This window comes from Pan paniscus, chromosome 6 (assembly GCF_029289425.2).
Source record: "Pan paniscus chromosome 6, NHGRI_mPanPan1-v2.0_pri, whole genome shotgun sequence".
Lineage (NCBI taxonomy): Eukaryota > Metazoa > Chordata > Mammalia > Primates > Hominidae > Pan > Pan paniscus.
This window is the reverse complement of record NC_073255.2, coordinates 146,494,588-146,515,230: the sequence shown is the minus strand read 5'-3', so window position 1 is coordinate 146,515,230 and position 20,643 is coordinate 146,494,588. Positions and strand designations below refer to the sequence as shown.

At 35.5% G+C, this 20,643-nt stretch overlaps 1 long non-coding RNA gene across 1 annotated transcript in view; it reads left to right on the top strand.

Annotated features, from left to right (window-relative positions):
* Nucleotides 1-20,643, top strand: part of LOC117981073 (uncharacterized) — a 211,609-nt gene that overhangs the window by 103,922 nt on the left and 87,044 nt on the right. The gene's annotated exons all lie outside the window — the stretch shown is intronic.

The following is a 20,643-nucleotide window of genomic DNA, read 5'->3' as shown; positions in this document are numbered from 1 at the left end:
TAATCTTTAAACTATTTAAATGATATAATATGTTTCATAAGTTTTATTTTTATTTTTTCTATAGTCAACTTTTTCCTATGGGAGGGTAGCACACACAACACTTTGCAGATAATTTACCTCTTTTGCAAAAAGAACAATTTCAATATATGGTTTTTAATTTGCACGACATGACTTTAAATAATGAGGTTGCTTTTCACATGTACTTTACAGAATCAGTTCCTTGCATATGAATGAGATGTGTCTCCAAAAAGATCTTAACATACAAACTATAATTTTCTAAAAATCTTATGCAATATACATTTAAGAAATCATAACAATTTATATTCAGTGGGTGAGAGAGGAGCGGAGAAGTAATCAGGGAGGATGCAGAGCTGCACTGAAGGATAGAGTTTAAAGCCCATGCTCTGGGTTTAAATGCTGTCTGCCATGTATGAGTTGAAGGAGTGTGAACATCTGAACTTCAGTCTCCTAATCTTCTGTACGGACAGAGCCTCCATTTCATGAATTGTCTTTTTTGCTTTCTTTTAAAAAAAAAAATAAATAAATAAAAATAAAAATTCTTTGGATGTTTTATTATCTTTTCAATATACTTATATTTCACAGTTTTGAGCTGTAGATCTCCAATATACAAAAAAAAGAAAGATCTGGCTGGGTGCAGTGGCTCACGCCTATAATCCCAGCACTTTGGGAGGCCAAGGGGGGTGGATCACCAGGTCAGGAGATCAAGACCATCCTGGCTAACACGGTGAAACCCCGTCTCTACTAAAAATACAAAAAAAAATTAGCCGGGTGTGGTGGCGGGCGCCTGTAGTCCCAGCTACTCTGGAGGTTGAGGCAGGAGAATGGCCTGAACTCGGGAGGCGGAGGTGGCAGTGGGCCAAGATCGCACCACTGCACTCCAACCTGGGGACAGAGCGAGACTCTGTTTAAAAAAAAAAAAAAAAAATCCTCTATCATGATGCATTTCAGAGACCACTTTGAGGCTGTTAAACAGACATCCCTCCAAGAGGATGGGAAAGCCTCATTTGCGCAATGAAGATAGACAGTGAAAAAGAAATTAGATGGCTTCAAATTACTTTCTAATGGCAAAATTAAGTCACTTTCTGTGTGAATCTTTCCCAGTTCTTGGTTGGGTTTCTTTGTTTCAAAGTAAGTAATGTTTGTTAAATTGAATTGGATTGACACTTGAAGCCGTTCTCTCAAACTAAACACTTGTACAGGGCTAAACTTCTAATTCTCATTATTATTTACTTATTTATCTATTGATTTATTTATTTAGCTGCAATTTCTCCCCAACCTTTATGAGTGAGTATCTATCTCCAAAGTCCCAGAATGCATATGGAGGCATATCTTTATATGTGGCAGGGGTACTTTAGGTGACAAATGTGCTCTATTTTCTTGTCATTTTCCAAATTTAAATAAAAGCATATGGGAAGGAGTATGGACATCTCTGGAGGGATGAACATCCTTGGACTACAGTTCTATGTTGCTCCTAAGGGAAAAAACTATAGTCCACTTTTGTTAGAGGGTTATTTACTGTGAAGCTAACGAAGCTTAAGCTTCGGGCCTCCTTAGTTAGAATGAGCCCCCTCCATTTCACTTTTGCAATTTGAATTTTTTTAAGCAAGGAAACACCCACACTTGTATAAGCTTCAGGCCCTAGCATATCTGAATCTGCCCCAAATATCATATAAATGTTTATTTTTTTGAAAAAGACTCCAGAAGGTGCTATTGCTAAAAATGACAAGGGCAGTTGTCAGTAATAATAATCTTACTATTAATTTTCATGTATTTCCTGAGGCCCTTTTTAGGCTAGTCATTTATAAATACTTTACAAACATTTTGCCCAAACCTTAGTAATAACTGTGCAGTGTAAGAAACCAAGGGAGATTTACAGAGATATACAAAGAACTGATTCAATCTGTTTTGCCTTATTCGGAAATATTTCCTAAGTTCTTTACACCACATTGTGCCTCAGTGTGGTACAGTGGCTATTTTTTAAAAATTCTTTTTACATGCCACTAGGTACTAACTGAAAGTCAATAGAATAGTAAAGTGAGTTGGCATATGGCTTTTAAATTGTTTCCTTAGTTATAGGTCATGCTATGTCAAATCGCATCTGACTTTAAAACACCAAATAATACATTAACAAGTAAGTTAATAGTCTGTCAAGTCTGCACACTGGGAGCATTAGTGGAAGATGAATTAACCAATCAACAAGGTTGTTAAATGTTAGTAGGTATGAGATCTGAAAGGGTGAATGTTAATTCGAATAATGTTAAATGGTATTCATGGGATGGGTGAACTAGGACTCACACTTAAAAAATAACTCAAGTATGGAATGGTCCAAAAATGCTTCCTTGAGACTATTTATAGAGACACCACAGTTTCATATTTCTCGGTTGATGTGGCTTTCCATTCAAGACATTACACTTAATGTGGATGTGAACATTTTGTGAATCTGGCCAAGAGGAAGGATTTTCTATAAATTTTCAAGTGATAAAAAGCTCTGAGTGTTTACTAATCTAAGTCTTTCAGGCTCAGAGAGCTCAGTAGGCTAATAGCCTGTGCAGAGTGGCTCCATATATCTGGGGTAAACTCACATTTTCTAAGCTGAGAATACTGACAAGTGAAACTAGAATGCAAATTAATTATGTTGCAATGAAAATGTAAGTGCCAAATGACTCTTGCAAACTCATGTCCTATAGCCAGGCCTATTTTTTGCCTCTAGAAAAACTACATACAAATCAAAATTATGAACAAAAAGAGAGTAAGTATGGTATCAGTTGGTACTCAATAAACATTTTTGTTGAACAAATGAAAGAATGAAAGACTAACATACTGTGCCTTCCGGGTCTTTTGTTTGTTTGTTTGTTTCATTTGGTTTTGCCACATGGCTTTTCCTGCCAAACAGCCATGACCATAGTCAGTCACTGCAAAGTTTTTCCACACATGCCTTTCTGATTCTCCTCTTCTTGTGCTTAAGACTCACGGATGCCCTTTTTACTGCTGCATTCTTTCTCTCTACATATACTATTCCTTCCTCATCTGTGGTTTTGCTTTCCACAGTTTCAAATACCCATGGTCAACTAGGGTCCTACAATATTAACCAGAAAATTCCAGAAATAAACTCGTAAGTTTGAAACTGTGCACCACCATCCTGCTTTTCTCACCAGGGCTGTGAATCATCCCTTTGTCCAATGTATCCATTCATTCCGCCTGCTGGTTAGTCACTTAGTACCCCTATTGGTTATCAGATGGACCGTCACCTCAGCATTGCAATGCTTGTGCTCAAATCACCCTTATTTTAGTTAATTATAGTTCTGAAGTGCAAGGGTAGTGATGCTGCCAACTTGGAAATGCAGAAGAGAAGCCATAAAGTGCTTCTTTTAAGTGAAAAGCTTCTCCAGTTAATAAGGAAAGAAAAAATAATTGTATGCTGAAGCTGCTAAGATCTATGTTAAGAATAACCCTTTATCCATAAAATCATGAAGAAGGAAAAAGAAATGCAAGCTAGTTTTTGCTGTCACATTTCAAACTGCAAAAGTTATAGCCATAGTGTGTGATAAGTAAGTGCTAAGTTAAGATGGAAAAGACTTCTTTAAATTTCTGGGTGGAGGATGTGAACAGAAATGTGTTCCAACTTATGACAATCAGGTTCTTTACTAATTATGGTTTCAGGCATCCAGTGGGGGTCTTGGAACTTATCACACACAGTAAGGAGAGGTGTGTTGTACCTCCTCCACCACAGCATCTCCTCCTTCCCAAAACTGTTGCATATTCTCTTTCTTAGTGATTAGCTCTATTTATGTTCAATGCAAATCTGAGGTTATCGGTTGCTCCTCTTCTCTCCTTTCTTCCGTCTAATTTATCCCAAAGTTGTCTACTTGGCTCATACATTTCTGAAGTCTGTTCACTCCTTTCATGGCTATTGTATCCAAATCAAGCTATCATCTTATCTTACCTAAATTATCACACTGGCTTGCTAACTGAACCCTCACAGATAATGTATCCCTCTATTCAGTCCTCACACTGCTACTAGAGTATTTTACTTTTACCCAAAGATAAATGGAACCATCTCAATTCCCGCCTTTCCCCCTGCCCAAACACTGTGATGTCTTCATTTGCTTTGGGATAAATCAGACATTTAGCACAGCCTGTAACATTTTGCATGGACTGGCCCCTAATCAATGCTCCCACTTTACCTTGCTTCTCCTGATTCCAGCCTCAGTGGACCTCTCCTTTTCTTTCATAGCCATGTTCCCTTTTATCACAGGGCCTTTACATTCTGCAGGGAACACTCCCTCCACACCCTCACACTCACCTATACTTAATTATCACACTCACATCTAGCTTCCTGTGAGAATCTTCGCTTTGACCACCTGGACCAGGTGCAATCTTTCTATTACAGTTTCCCATAGCATCAATGACTGTCTCCTCAGCATTCACTATTACAATTGGGCATTTATTTTGTCAAAGCAAAAATTGCACTGTACAAAGTTAAACAGGCAAGGCAGACTTCATTCAAGGTGACTGCTACAATAGGAGAGAGATAGACATCAGAACTCAGTCTGGGTTCAACTCCACTAAGACAAAGAGTTGGAGAGTTTTTAAGAGTTGGGGTGGGAGATCTTAAGCCATCTGTGCTTACTAATTGACTTTACCTAAAGGAAAAGTAAATTTTATCATATCTTCATGGCAGGAGGTAGTTTTATAACTTGGACTAAGGACCTTGCTACAGTTAAGCTCCTACTGTCCCACAGAGTCTGAGAGGTAAGGGCACTATCCTCCTTAATTGCATTTCAGAGGGATAGTTCCTAGGTTCTCCAGAATTGCTTTCTTGGGTTGTGACACAGACAAGAGGCTTTTTAAATAGGGTGGCGGGTAAACTAAAAGCCCCGACTTCGCCACTATGCAACATTAGCATGTAAGAAACCTGCACTTATAACCCCTAAATTATTTTAAAAAGAAAAAAATAGATTTACATCTCAAATGGGGGAGAGAAAGAATTTACAATTACAGGATTTTGAAAGTAAATGCTTAAAGAAAAAGGAGGACAGAGGCCTAAAGGCAGAAAGAAATCTGTCTAAAGTTTAGACAATCTGAAGGCAACATTAAGAATATCTTGGTCAGCTTGCTATTCCCCTGATTAAATTGCCCCAGTGGCTTCCTATAATACTTAATATTCAAATCAAAATTCTCACTATGCCTATAAGGCCTAGAAAGAGTTGAATCCTTTCTCCATTGCTGTCTTTATCTCCATTTTCCATTGCTTGAAATGCTATCATTACATTGCCTTTTGATAACCTCCATAAATATACCACATGCATTCTCTTCTTGGGCCTTATATACCAGTGCTTTTCTCTTTCTCTGTGAGCTCCATGAGGACAAGGACTTTGCATCATTTTCACTTTTGTACTCTCAGTACTCTAAGCAAATACTGAACACATAGAAGGTGCTTAATTAGTGTTTCTTGGCTGATAAATGGAAGACTGAGTGGCTGAATGAATAAAAGAATGAATGAATTTAAAAATATTATGATCAAAATTTTCTGTTCTTTAAAATGTCTATTTTTTTAAATCACAACTTTGAATTGTCCTGGCTGTTAGTTTTAAGTAAATTTCACAGTTTATTCCTCACATGAAAACTATTTTTCTTTATACCCAAGGTTTTTGGTGAAGTCTCACGTTAGCCCCTAAGTACTGAGCACAGTGCCATTAAGAACACTATTTTGAATAAGAACTGTTTATAAGCAAAACAAGAACACAAACAGAAATAAATAAGCATATTCTGCAGTGTGTCATAGCAAAAACACATCATGGGGCTTGAAGAGGTTCAATGTTGGAGACTCAAGCAGCCACGTAGGGTAGAGACAGAGGGTGTCATGGGAATCAAAGAAGTGATGAGGGAGGCACAGTGGTGTGCCCAGAACACAAATTTGATGGCACAATATGCAAAGTCACACTCATATTTCATACTCTAAGAATCCTGCCAGGTCTATTAGAACATAAAAGCACAGCATCCCTACTTTCAGTAGCATCTTCACCCGGAAAAGCATTTGAGCATGAGATGTGAATATCTGTGTTAGCATAGAAACATCTGATACAATCCTACTGACGACCTAAGTGAAATAGGTTATTTCTTGGTTCAAAGTACTGCGTTTATCAACACAAAACATACTTGTTATAAACATATTGCACCTATTCCAAATTTGAGGTGAGAATAAACACCTGAATAATTTGAATTTATTAATTCACTCAATAAATCAAAGGCTCATTTAAGGTTTGGAATACCGATTCTCTGATTCCTTTAAAAATATTATACCAAGAACTAAGGACTGTATTTTGAATTTCTCAAAAGGCCTGTTGCTTTCCTGGTCATCTTTGGAGTAAATTGATATTAACAGTAACAACAGCCATGAGAAGAATGAAGACTGATCACTAAGCATTTTGGTCCTCTGCTACGAATTTGATATTAGATACCCAGAGAGAATTTTCTATAGAGAACTGCCTAAAACTGTTAGGCCTAGGTCTGTTTGATACCTAACACAGTTAAACCTCATTGGGAAATAATGAATATAAGTATTCTTGACATTTCCTGGATTACTCAAAGAGGAAAAAATGAGAATATGATCATTACATGTAATGAAAACATTAAATGCTTAGATGATCTAGCAAAAAATGTAGCCAGTATCCCATCCCTCTATGTTTTTAATTTTAGACAACCCATTCAAACACCATGAATGAAAACAGAACAGAAACATGTTTGATTCTGAGGAGCTTCTAGGGTTGGCTAGAGTGGACTGTGCATTTCATTGGATGTTTTTCCTAAACAGAAGATATGCAGTCTACTTAAAAATATGCATGACAAAAAACTTGAAAGGAAACTTCCTGATGTCAGCAGCTTACTTTGAATGCATCAAAAAAGTAAGGTGGATTAAAGGATGAATAGAAAGAGAAGTAGATAAGTAGATAGCTAATTATGTGATAAAGTACCTATAGTAAAATGTTAATTGTAGAATCTAGGTGGTGGTTATTTAAGTGTCCACTGTAAATTTTTTCAAAATTTTTGTATGTGGAAATTTTTTTACAATAAAATATTTTTTAAAAGGGCATTGTAGTTACTACTAGAAAGGGCAATGACTAGAAAGAGAGTAAGGAGGTTTGAGGGATGCTGGGAGTCTTCTGTTTCTTAATCTGGGTGCTGGTTATTGGGACTGTTGCTTTGTGAAAACTTACCAAACAGAATACTTGTGATGTTCAATTGTTTTCGTATGTATGATATATACTTTAATTAAAAGTTCAGAAAGAAAACAAAAAAATACTAGTGTTATTCTGGAGTCTTTGATAGCAAGTAGCTTAGTTGGGAAGTAGCTTAGTGGGGAATTGTAAGTAGCTTACAATTTTAAGTAGCTTAGGGGGGAAATAAATCTCAAATGATTGGAAAGCCCTGGGGCACAGCTGGGTTAGATGAACTTGGAACATATGGTATTGCCCAGAATCTATCAGTATATCCAGGCTTACTTGTCTCTGCTTGCTTACTCGGCCCAAGGCCTTACATGTTGCCACTAGACTCTCTCTCTCTTTCTCTCTCTTCTATATATCTATATCTATATCTATATATCTATATGAGAGAGCAAGAGAGAGATGGTCTAGTGGCAACTAGACTATATATATATATATATATATATATATATATATATATATATATATATATATCTCCTTGGACAGGCTCTCTTTTCTTAGCAGGCCAGATGGTAGTCAGTGTCCCCATGTATCACACAAACTTAAATACCTTGGGATGGAGAAGCTGTCTATTCTGATACTTCACGTATAAGTCACAAGAAGGACTCAGAGTAGCCTGAGTCACGCACCCTGATTGAAATAATTACTGAGGATGATGAGGTTCTTTTATTGGTCTATCCTGAGTTATATGCCTACATCTGTAGGCAGGGGCGTGGACATGGGCCTAACAAATTGGCGTACCAGTAGGTTCACCATAGGAAATAATCCAATTAATATGAAAAAAGCCAAGAAGAACAAGGAAACACATGCCCACAGACAAATAAACACACACAGATATGTCTACAATAGTCATTACTCAATGTGATGTTGAGATAAACATCTTCAAAGGATGCTGAGCTAGGGCAGAAGCAGCTTGGGAGGAAGGAAATATATTTTCTAGGACCCCAAACTCAGACCATAATATCACCACCAAGGGGATATAAAATCTAAAACAAAACAAAACTTAGGTCATGACTGTAAAAAATGTTACATATAAATTTATATGCATACATTTTATGTATAATATATACTATAGGATAAAAAAGTATGTTTTTACATATACATTTACATATACATGTATGCACATATGTAAGTATCCATATATTTATATGTATACACATACATAAAATGTTTTTGTAGTTTCTATGCTACCAGAAACGCTCTGCTTTTAACTATGGATAAAACTGGGACTTCTTGTAGTTTGAGAGAGAAAGATTTTGGCTCTCTTTCAGCTACATATTTTCAGAGTTGTGGGGGAAGGAAGGATATATACCCTCAAAAGTAGGTTCAAACTTAGAAAGGTGGTGCAAGCTGTAGAAGGATTTATAAATCCCAGATGAATAATGGGCCAGACTTCAAGATTCTCCAATTACTAGAGAAGAAAAACAGGAAATAAAATTAATGTCCGCAGAAAATAAATGATGTGACTTCTTCAAAAGGACAGCAATACATCCTGGAATTTACCAATTAGACAAGGTTCAGCCAGCTGTGGTTGAGGGGGAAAAATGCTATTTCCAAATCAACCCTATGATGATAATAATGATTTATTCTTTCATCACACAAAGCCAGTAATATTATCATTCCCAGAAAAAGTCTTATATAAGCCAAAGAAATCCCAAATACTATTAAATTAGTTTCTTTAAATTATTACATTGTTCCCTGATCTGTAACTGATATACAAAAGGCATAAAGAAGAATGTAACAATTACCTGGGTACCCACCCAGGTAAAGAAATCATTAAAACTACTATTGATGCTCCCCAGTATACTACATTAAACATTTATTTCAAGACACCCTCATTATCTAGATAAAATTAAAAATTTATTTTTACTGTTTTATACATTCATATAATGGTATAATTATGTTAATCCTTCGGCAATGTATATTGTTATTCAACTTCTAGCTCTGATTAATTTACTTCTGCTGCTATATGGTGTTCCATTGTCAGAGTATTCCATAATTTAGTGGTCTTTTATTATATTTATTAATATTTCAGGTGACAGAAAATTTTGTTTGATATTAATAGAACCAACCAAGTTTTAGTTTGGTTTTTATATACCCAGTATATATTCTTCAAAACTTTGAATCTCTCCTTCCCATTGTGTTCTAGGTATATATCTGTAAAAACATGTGATTTTAAACAAATACATTCTGATACATACTGCCATTTAATAGATGATTTTAATTAACTTGATTGTGTCATGTGCACTATATATTTGGCATAATTTTATAACATATATCTGATTTTTATTTACCCGGGTGATTTTTATTTACCCGGGTTATTTTTATTTGTCCTTTTCTCCTTTTAAGTATATTACTTTTGATTAGCAGAGGTTTTTTTTTTTCCTTTTTTATTTCTGATTTGGAAATAATGCATAGTGTGTCGAGTCTAATAATTGATTCTGATTACCACCTACCCTAGTGTATATTATTTAAAATATTTAATTTTCACATTTCTCCTCAAATTAGATATTATATATTATTTTATACTGTTCGATGTTTATTTATATTTATAAATATATATCTAATTAATATAAAATATATATTTAATTAGTATAAACATATATTTATTCATGTATATTTCAGGTTATTTGTTTGTCATTTCTTGTTCCAATTCAGGTTATCTTTCTGCCTTGTATTTCCTTCTTTGGGAATTCTCTGTAGAAGGTCCTTTATTCAGATTAGCAATAAACTCTCTGAATTTTAGCTATGTGAAAATGTCTTTATTTCTAAATCTTCCTTGAATAGTAGTTTACTTTGGTAGAAAAATCATACATTTTCAGTTATTTTTCTCAATTCTTTTAGAATATTTTTGTTTTGTTGAAATTCTGTGCTCAGTCTAATTGACATTCTTATTTGTGAAGTTCTTTCTCCTTTTCTTTCTGGCTTCTTTCCTCTTACCCTTTCTTTCTCCCTCCCTCTGTTTTCTACTTCTTTCCTTCCTCCATGCACCACTTGCTTTCTTTTTGTTGTTGTTGTTATATATAGTACACTTGATCTGGTCATAGTATTTGAATTCATTAATAGGTATTAATTTAGCACTCTTGAGACAGACCAGCCCAAAAAGAAAATTTCTAAATGTACAAGTGCAATAAATATAAAACTTTCTCATCTAAAATATCAGTCATTTCTGAAACATCTTAAGAAAATCAGGCAACCACATGCCCACAGGCAGGCGTCTGATGTTGATGATGCTAATATTAGAAACATATCACCTCAGATCCAGCATAATTATTTTTATGTTTTTTACCAACATACACTTACATAAACTAAACAGCCTGGGCTCCTTGGTGGTCAGCTGGAAGCCCTTCTTGATACAAGCAGAAAGCCCAAACGTGCCAGAACTGGTAAGCGGGGAGATGCCATGCATGTCTTTATGCTTTGATGAACAGACAATGACAACAGCCTCTGGCAGCACGAGCTGATAGGAACAATGAATGTGAAGATCAATGCTGGACAATAATTCAGTTTTGGATGAAGGGTTAGGTGTGTATGGACCCATCTCAGAGTAAGAAGATCATGCTGATCCTGAACATTGAATAATTATTTTGCATTCTCCACATCCCAAGAGTCTGGTCCTGAAGACTCCTTTGGCACAATTACATGGATAGAAGTAAGTTAATTATGTGGCAGCTTTCCACAGAGTATTCCACAAATTTCTATCTTCTTACTCTATTAGATTCTGCCAACAGCAGAAATATGTGGCATAGATCTCCTGATAAACTACATATTCTAGTCCTTCAACCATTACATTCTGAACAGCACTTACAGTAGGAGTGAACTTTAAGGCTCTGTTTACAGAAGACTAGTTAGTATGATTGTTTGCATCCTTTTTATTAGGTTGGTCATATAATAATTCATTAAATAATCGTTCTGGTGTGTGGAAAGTCAGGACAAATCATCCCCATTAATCTGATTTGACAGCACTGGGTTAGTTTGTTTTAAGATCTTTGTTTTGTCTTCCTTGTTCTACAGAATTGGTACAATATGGTGTAGATGTTTTTGTTAGAATGAAGTATGCAATTGTTTGCTTTTTTAAAAAAGAATTTATTTACTTTAGTTTCTAAATGTCTTGGCATGTAAATTTGCTCATTAATTTATGCTGACAATCCTCCTGACATTTTTCTTTATATATCTTTATAATTTGGGATTATACTAAAGCTTGATGGAGCTTTACATGTCAGAATCCTTATAAGGCATTCATTGAAGGTTAAGTTTCTCCAAATAAGATTTAATTTTGTTTATTCCAGATAGCACAGAAAAGTTACTAACTAATCCAGTTTTTATTTTCATTTATCAGCTTGTCATTTCCATAATAATATAAGTAGTATAAATTTAGACCTCAATCCTGTATAAAGGCAGGCCCGTGGTTATGGTTTTAGTAAACATTGTTTTTCCACTCGAGAACTCAGTTTGAAACATAAAAAAATACTTGTTATATTATCCTTGTTTATGAATGGGATTTTAAAATTCTAATCTAATTTCTCATTATTTGAGGGTAGCAGTGTTAAGCAGGTTTTTCAGGTCCAGCTCTCCAGTTCATGCTGTCGTTTACTGCTCTCTCTGGGTTAGAAACTAATAGTTAATAATTAATTGTCAATATGGAAGCTCCATTATAACCTACATTTGCAAATTCATTCAGTATAGTTCACATTTTGCTTTTAAGCATTTCTTGGTCAATCCCTGGAAAATTCCCCCTGTCAACATAAGATTAACTATGAATTTAATGTTTGCCCTACTTGATCCAGATTCCTCTTTTGTTTATTTATTATTCATTTTAGAATGGGCTTATTCTGGATATCTAAGATGCTACTTTCAGAAACTCAACTCATTTTCTTTCTCCAAGATTCAAGCTTATGACCTATTCATTAAAATTCTATTTGCTAAAATGATTCAGCCTTATTTCTTGGGTTATGAAACATGATAGTACCCTTCAAGTGAAGTTTTATATTTACAAAATATTTAAAGTCCTGTTGATTCATGAAACTAATTGTAAAACTCAAATCAAAATACAATGTCAAAAGATCTAACTTTTTGTGTCATTGGATTATTAGGAGAGGAAAAAAACATATGAAGATATAATGGATAAATCTATCCAAATTTGATATTGTCTCACAGTTCCTTGTGGTTCATGTTGTTCAATGTATTTTTTTATATTCTAAAAGTGGATAATTTCTATTAATCTATCTTCAATTTCTTTGAGTCTTTCCTCTGTCATCGCCATTATGTTACTGTGCTTTTCTAATAACGTTTTTCAAAATTTCAGGTATTTTATTATTTCCATTTGGTTCTTATTATTATATCTATTTCTTTGTTGAGAAATACTAATTTTTCATTAATTTAAGGTAATTATCATTATCTCATGGAGCATGATGATAATAGCTACTCTAAAGTCTTTGATGATTCTAACATGTGGGTCCTTTTGGAGTTTTTGTTGATTAACTTTTCCCTTGAGAACAGCTCGTATTTTCCTGGCCCTCTGTATTTTGAATAATTTTAAACTGTACCAGAGCCATTTTGTATATTATCTTGTGGTACTCTGAGCCATGTGAAAATCTTCTGGAGAAAGTACATTTTGTTTTGCTTTGTTTTATTGGTCAATTGACCTAATTAGGTCAGACTGCAGATCCTGTCTCAACTTCTGTGAGTCCTGGTAAGCTGAATTTTCAGAGCCTTTGCTCTGCTGCTTCAGGTCTCTCACGCATGTATCTCTCAGGGATTAGTGTACGACTAGGATCTCAGTTTATATTAGAGTTCAGCTCTCACAGCCTTTGAGATTATGCTTTGGGTCTAGTCCATGCATGTGTTCTTCAGAGAAGAGTCTGGGACTTGTATCATTTCATGTACAGAGTCAGGGAAACCTCTCCTCTAGCTCTCTTCTCTGCAGAATCTCTCACGTACTCAGTAACTTCCTGGGACCCCTTTTGCCTATCTTCTGAATAGAAACATAGAGCTTCTTGCAGAGTATTAGCTCCTGGCTTTATTGCTTGCTCATTTCTGCATAACTGGGTCAACCCTGGGGCACCACAGTGACAGAAAAAAGAAAGAAAAATAATGGGGTCCCCACCCTGTCACTCTTTGGAGTTTATGGTTCCCTTTTCTTAGTTCTTCTTGTCAAAAAGATAGGTTTTTCCTTTAGGATTTTAGATCAGCTATCACCGCCACATTGCAGCTGTATGGTTGGGGTTGCCCTTGACACAGGACCAAAAGAGAGCAACAACAATAGCATCAACAACAACCATAGTGATCCTACCCCCTACTCCTGGTGACGGCTTCCTGGGGCTCCTTATCCCCATTCTTGGGACAGCTTATCTCAGATTTTCTCTGCTCACCCCTGCTATGCAGTTCCAAATTTGATATTTGGAACTGGTAGTATCTTCAGAACAAGTTGAGAGACAAAAAAAAAAAAAAAAAAGAGATTAAAAAAAAAGGAAACTCAACCTGGTTATAGGTTATTCTTCAAGTTTTGGTTGCTCTCACTAACGTGCCTGCCATTTTTAACTTTTTAGAGTCCTTAACAAGTGGCTTTTGTATTTTGTTCAGAGTTGTAGTTGCAAACAATAGAAGAGATAGGCTATAATGGGTTTATTTAATTTTTTCGGGCACCAGAAATTTCTTATTTGGCAGTGCAAATTCTTGTCCCAAAAAATATAAACAGATTACCAAAATGTGCTGATCTTTCAAACCTCAACAATTCATTTAAGGTCAACCTTCAGTGATCACTATTGATGCAGGCTCAGTGCGCATCTTGTTTAAGACCAATTTCTTTGTATTTGATACATACATAAGCTGGTTTGGATTTACAACCTAATTGGATGTCAGAATTTCTGTAATTCTAATGTTTTCCAAGTGTTCATCAGGAAGTTCTTTTTTTTTTTTTTTTTTTTTTTACTTAAGATAAATTTTTCCTGTTGTTGAAAAAGCTTAGTCTACAGTAACTCCTGAACACAATGGAACTGATTATAAGATGCAGAACTCCTTTTCAACACTGATGATAAGGATTCTTTCCTAACTAATTTCTCTGAAATATGGGGAAATATTTTGAGAAGTAGAAACCAGTATTTTCAAATTTTCATTTGTCTCCTTTAGTTTTATTAAAATTATGCTGAATACATTAATTCCAAGCCACTATCATGCCTACAGTTCGATATGCTTCCTTGCAGCTTGATGAAGAAGCTATAAACCTTTCACATGTTCCTTTTATTTTCAGCAACTTAATAAAAAGTTAGTGGTATCTGCTTTATGTTAGTTTCCTTGATGTTTTTAAATGTTCACCAAGGAGAGTGTTGCTTTACCTCTTTCTGAGAGATTTATAAATGAACAAAAAATAGAAAGAAAATAATTAAGATGGCTAGAATACTAAAATCCATGGATACGATTCAGAGGGTGCAAATCCCCATTCATCACTTGGGCAGCTTTTCTCCAGAGGCCTCCCCAGGAATCTATTGACTTAGAAGTGACAAACATAATCAGTTAGTCTGCTGTTTTCTTCTTTGTCCCAAGTGATATGGTACCTAGTGAATTAAGCAACCAAATCAATCACCTACCTGCTTGACACAAAAGCCATTATTACTCTGCTCTGAATATTTCAGATATAAAATGGGACAAATTGTGATTTTCAATGTATTCTCTTTTTCTTAACATCAAAAAATAAAAAATTAGGGAAAAAAGGTTGATTTATCCTGGTTTGGGGGCATATTTTCACATCTCCTTTGCACTCTTACATACTTATTCAGGTTGAAGAGAAATTAGTCATTTCATTTCCTTTTAATGAAATCTTAATTGTCATCAATCTAAATCCAACAAAAAAAGTATAATTATCTTTCAAAGAAATCGTTCATCGTTCTTTTTTTGCTTTTTTTTTTTTTTTTTTTGGTTTTTGAGACAGGTTATCCTTTTTTTTTTTTTTTTTTTTGAAAAAGTCTTACTATTTCCCAGGCTGGAGCTCAGTGGCCGCTCATTGCAGCCTCTACCTCCCGGGCTCAAGCAGTCCTCCCACCTCAGCCTCCCAAGTAGCTGGGACTACAAGTGTGTGCCACCAGATCTGGCTAATAGTTTTGTTTTTTGTAGAAACAGGGTCTCCCTATGTTGCCCAGACTGTTCTCAAACTCCTGGGCTCAAGTGAGTCTCCCATCTCAGCCCCAGAAAGTGGGGAGATTACATGTATGAGCCACCACACCCCGTTTCTAAGCAATCATTTTTGAGTGTCAGCTGGGTGCAAGAAATACATTTCTGAAGTAATCAGAGTTATAAAAGACATCACCAACACTTGGGATCTTCTGATATTTTTGGGAAATGATGCTTGTTAGGTTAAAAGTTTAAGTGGCACATAACAAAATTAAAAATTTTTGTAAGTGGCTATGCTATTCCGCATTCTCACCACCAATGTATGAGTGTGCCGACTGTTCCACATCCTTGCAAAAATTGTCTTTGTCAGTATTATAGCCATGTCTAATTTTGATTTTAAATTTTGCTCTCCTAATATGTACGTAGTAGAATATCACTGTGGCTCTGATTTGAATTTTCCAAATGGTTAATGATGTTGTACATATTTTCATGTACTTATTTTTAATCCACATATCCTCCTTTAAAAAATATCTTTTCAATCTTTTGCCTATTTTTAAATTGAATTGTTTGTTTTCTTGCTGTTGAGTTCTGAGAGTTTAAAACTACATCTTTATATATTATGGCCACAAGCCATGTAAGATATGTAGTTTGAATATGCTTTCTCCAAGTCTACAACCTGTGTATTTGCTCCTTTAGAAATGTGTTTGGACATACAAACTTTTTAATTTTAGGCCAGGTGCAGTGGTTCATGCCTGTAATCCCAGCACTTTGGGAGGCTGAGGCGGGTGGATCACCTGAGTTTAGGAGTTTGAGACCAGCCTGGCCAACATGGTGAAACCCTACCTCTACTGAAAAATACAAAAATTAGCCGGTCGTGTTGGTGTGCACTTCTAATCCCAGCTACTTGAGAGGCTGAGGCTGGAGAATCACTTGAACCCGGGAGGCGGAAGTTGCAGTGAGCCAATGTCATGCCATTGCACTCCAGGCTGGGTTACAAGAGCGAAAATCAAAAAAAAAAAAAAAACTTTTTAATTTTAATAAAGTCCAATTTATCATTATAAAGCAATTTTTATTTTATAGAATATGTCTAAGAACTCTACAACTAACCTCAGGTCATGAAAATTTTCTTCTATATTTCTTCCAAAATTATTATAGATTTACACTTAGACTTATGCTCCATTTTGAGTTAATATCAAGTAAATTGCAATATTTAGGGCAGGTTCTTTTTTTCATTATGTCAATGTCCAATTGTTCAACTTCATTTCTTGAAATAACTGTCTCTTCTTCTTTGGATTGCCGTTGCCTGTTTGCCAGAAATTGGCAATATTTTTATGGTTGTATTTCTGGATTTGCTATTCTATTCTATTGATCTGTGTGTCTGTCTTTTCTCAAATACTGCATCACCTCAATTATTGTAACTTTTATAGTAAATCTTAATATCAGATATGCTTCCTTTGAATTCATTTTTCTTCAATATTATAAATATGTTATATCCTGTCTAAAATAATCTATCCAGTTAATACTATCTCAAATATCATAAGAGAGATTGTTTGTTGGTTTCTGTAGTTCTTAGGGTGTGATAATGATGATTATGTAGTTTAAAATTACACAGAAGTTCTTGTGGAAAACACACATGGGAAAAGAATCGGCAAAACTCTGGAACAGAAATGCAATGAGAGTAGAATAGTGCCATAAGCTATTAAAATATATTATTAAACTATGCTTATGAAAATAGTCTGATACTGGACCACATATTGGCTGATCAATTAATGAAATATAGTTCAGAGCTTGCCCTGGTATAAACATCAAAACCTTTGGGATTTTAGTAAATATAGGACCTCAAATCAGTAGGGCAAAAGGGAATTCTTAAGTACAGTCATGAAATACATGAGGACATTTTGGTCAGTGATGTCACTGTGATCACATATAATGATGTTCTCATAAGGTTATAGTATTGTATTTTTACTAAATTTTCTACATTTAGATACACAAATACTTAACAGTGTGTTAGTATTGCCTATAGTATTCAGTACAGTAACATGTTATACAGGTTTACACAAAGGTAAAATTATCCATTTACACATTTCTCAGGATGTATTCCTGTTATTAAGTGACACATGACACAAATAAAATTCTTAAAATATGCTATGGCAAAAAATAGAAACAAAGACTAAACGACAGAGTTAGAAAAGCAAATACACAGTCTATGATTGATAGGCATTTAAATATGGCACATATACAACATGGAATACTATGCAGCCATAAAAAAGAATGAGATCATGTCTTTGCAGGGACATGGATGAAGCTGGAAGCCATCATTATCAGCAAATTAATACAGGAACAGAAAACCAGACACTGCATGTTCTCACTCATAAGTGTGAGTTGAACAATGAGACCACATGGACACTGGGAGGGGAACATCACACATGCAGGCCTGTCAGGGATGGGAGATAAGGGGAGGGAGAGCATTAGGATGAACACTCGATGCATGTGGGGCTTAAAACCTAGAAGATGGGTTGATAGGTGCAGCAAACCACCATGGCATGTGTATACCTATGTAACAAACCTGCACATTCTGCACATGTATCCCGGAACGTAAAGAAAATTCTTATTAATAAAAATAAAAAAAATTTTAAAAAGAAAAGCAATTACACGTATCAATTGACAAATGACTAATTGCCTTAGCATTTTGCATATTCCCTATTGCTGCTATGATAAAATACCACAAACATAGTGGCTTAAAACACCACAAATGAATTATCTTACACTTCTGGCAGTGGTAAGAACTTACTTTTATATACTACATGAATCTTACAGGAGAAAATCAAGGTCAGCTGGGCTGCATTCCTTCTGGAGATTGTAAGGGGTAAATCTGTTCTTCACCTTTTCCAGCTTCTTAGAGAGTGCCTACACTCCTTGGGCTGCAGTACCCTTCTAGTAATTGCCTTACTCTGCCTCCATTATCGCATCACCTTCTCTCCTTCTGCTTCTGTCATCAAATCTCCTGCTGTGACTGTTGTCTTCCTGCATCTTTCTAATGAACACTTTGAATTACACTGAGTCATCCAGATTATCCAGGATAATCTCCCCAGGATATTTAATTTAATAATACCTGCAAAGTCCCTTTTGCTATGGAAGGAAACATATTAGCAGATTCTGAGGATTAGGATATTAACATCTTTGAAGGTGTGATTATTTAGCATCCCACATAGAAAAAGGACTTTGGTATTAATAAGAAAATAACATACAACTGCATATAAATGTATGCAAAAAAGAGGAGAAGCAATCTAGGTAAAGGTGCATATGGGATACTGACACCCACTCACATGAGAAAAATTGCATATACTACTTTTTTTATCACATGACAATGATTTGATATATAAAGAAAAGGAGGCACACACAAACACTGTAGGGAGAAAGTGTAAGCTCAGCATTTTTTGGAGGAGATTTTGGGAAAGAAATATACATGTGCTTTAATTGAGCTATTAAAGGAACATTTTTTTTTCAGTAGAAAAATTGGGGGGAAATACTCAATTGCTCATCAATAGAGCACTGGTTAAGCAAGCTCTATTCAATAATCAAAGATTAAGAGGCTAAAATGGTAGCATGTTTGGCCCTCCATATCCATGGTTTCAACATCCTTAGATTCAATCAACTGCAAATTGAAAATTTTTTTAAAAAAACACTAAAATGATAAAGGGGATATCACCACTGATCCCACAGAAATACAAACCACCATCAGAGAATACTACAAACACCTCTACGCAAATAAACTAGAAAATCTAGAAGAAATGGATAAATTCCTCGACACATACACTTTCCCAAGACTAAACCAGGAAGAAGTTGAATCTCTGAATAGAACAATAATAGGCTCTGAAATTGTGGCAATAATCAATAGCTTACCAGCCAAAAAGAGTCCAGGACCAGATGGAATCACAGCCGAATTCTACCAGAGGTACAAGGAGGAACTGGTACCATTCCTTCTGAAACTATTCCAATCAATAGAAAAAGAGGGAATCCTCCCTAACTCATTTTAGGAGGCCAGCATCATCCGGATACCAAAGCCGGGCAGAGACACAACCAAAAAAGAGAATTTTAGACCAATATCCTTGATGAACATTGATGCAAAAATCCTCAACAAAATACTAGCAAACCGAATCCAGCAGCACATCAAAAAGCTTATCCACCATGATCAAGTGGGCTTCATCCCTGGGATGCAAGGCTGGTTCAATATACGCAAATCAATAAATGTAATCCAGCATATAAACAGAACCAAAGACAAAAACCACATGATTATCTCAATAGATGCAGAAAAGGCCTTTGACAAAATTCAACAACCCTTCATGCTAAAAACTCTCAATAAATTAGGTACTGATGGGATGTATCTCAAAATAATAAGAGCTATCTATGACAAACCCACAGGCAATATCATACTGAATGGGCAAAAACTGGAAGCATTCCCTTTGAAAACTGGCACAAGACAGGGATGCCCTCTCTCACCACTCCTATTCAACATAGTGTTCGAAGTTCTGGCCAGGGCAATTAGGCAGGAGAAGGAAATAAAGAGTATTCAATTAGGGAAAGAGGAAGTCAAATTGTCCCTGTTTGCAGATGACATGATTGTATATCTAGAAAACCCCACTGTCTCAGCCCAAAATGTCCTTAAGCTGATAAGCAACTTCAGCAAAGTCTCAGGATACAAAATCAATGTACAAAAATCACAAGCATTCTTATACACCAATAACAGACAAACAGAGAGCCAAATCATGAGTGAACTCCCATTCACAATTGCTTCAAAGAGAATAAAATACCTAGGAATCCACCTTACAAGGCACGTGAAGGACTTCTTCAAGGAGAACTACAAACCACTGCTCAAGGAAATAAAAGAGGATACAAACAAATGGAAGAACATTCCATGCTCATGGGTAGGAAGAATCAATATCATGAAAATGGCCATACTGCCCAAGGTAATTTATGGATTCAATGCCATCCCCATCAAGCTACCAATGACTTTCTTCACAGAATTGGAAAAAACTACTTTAAAGTTCATATGGAAACAAAACAGAGCCCACATCGCCAAGTCAATCCTAAGCCAAAAGAACAAAGCTGGAGGCATCATGCTACCTGACTTCAAACTATACTGCAAGGCTACAGTAACCAAAACAGCATGGTACTGGTACCAAAACAGAGATATAGATCAATGGAACAGAACAGAGCCCTCAGAAATAATGCCGCGTATCTACAACTATCTGATCTTTGACAAACCTGAGAAAAACAAGCAATGGGGAAAGAA